Genomic DNA, 1,379 nt, shown 5'->3' with positions numbered 1-1,379 from the left:
TCCTAGGACATTATGTTAGACAATACATGCATTTTTTTTCTATCAAGTTCATATTTATATCCAAAAACAGCATTTTACATTGGCGCGTGACGTTCAGAAAATGTATTTCCCCCAAAACTGCCGGTGAATCAGTATTACAATTTACAAAAATACTCGTCATAAACGTTGATAAAATATTAAACTGTTATGCAAAGAATTATAGATTAACATCTCCTGAATGCAACCACATTGACAGATTTCAAAATAACTTTACTGGGAAAGCACACTTTGCAATAATCTGAGTACTGTGCTGAGAAAAATACACTACGCAATACAGATAGCCGCCATTTTGGAGTCATCTAAATGCATAAATAGCATTAGAAATATTTAATTACCATTAATAATCTTCATCAGAAGGTACTTCCAGGAATCCCAGGTCCACAACAAATGTGGTTTTGTTCGATAAAGTTCATAATTTATGTCCAAATAGCTCCTTGTTGTTCGCGCGTTCAGTTCAGCTACTCCGAATGTAGGAATTGCGCAGAAAATGTGACAACAAAAAGTAAATGAAAATCTATTTACGATCGTTCAAACATGTCAAACGTTGTATAGCATCAATCTTTAGGGCCTTCAGAACGTAAAGATTCAGTAATATTTCAACCGGACGGTTCCTGTGTCTTGAAAAACGTTTTGGAACACAGGTCCCTTCTCACATGAAGGCGCCAATGAAGTGATGTCATTCCCTGGGTTACCAACTTCCCAGCCTTCTCATTCGGTCTCTGTTCATCATAGACGCCTCAAACAACTTTCTAAAGACTGTTGACATCTAGTGTAAGCCTTAGGAAGTGCAAAATAAATCCTTAGTCACTGTGTGTTCCATTGGCAATGACTTGAAAAAAGTACAGGCACAAGATTTTAATTTCCTGCTTGTATTTTTCTCTGGTTTTTGCCTGCCATATGAGTTCTGTTATACTTACAGACACCATTCAAACAGTTTCAGAAACTTCAGAGTGTTTTCTATCCAAGTCTACTAATAATATGCATATTCTAGTTTCTGGGCTAGAGTAGTAACCTGTTGAAATTGGGTACATTTTTCATCCGGCCGTGAAAATACTGCCCCCTAGCCCAGACAGGTTAACGGAACTTAACCTCTCGTTGTGTCCTCCTAAAAGCTAATTCGTGCATGCCCTGCTTTTGTTTTTTTGTTTTTCATGTCTTAAAGTAATGATGGACTGTCGTTTGTATTTGTTTATTTGAGCTGTTCTTGCCATAATATGGACTTTGTCTTTTACCAAATAGAGCTATCTTCTATATACCACCCCTACCTTGTCACAACACAAATGATTGGCTCAAACGCATTAAGAAGGAAAGAAATTCCACAAATTAACTATTAACAAAGC

This window comes from Salmo salar, chromosome ssa14 (genome assembly GCF_905237065.1).
Source record: "Salmo salar chromosome ssa14, Ssal_v3.1, whole genome shotgun sequence".
Lineage (NCBI taxonomy): Eukaryota > Metazoa > Chordata > Actinopteri > Salmoniformes > Salmonidae > Salmo > Salmo salar.
The sequence above is the reverse complement of the archived record's forward strand: the minus strand, read 5'-3'. Positions refer to the sequence as shown.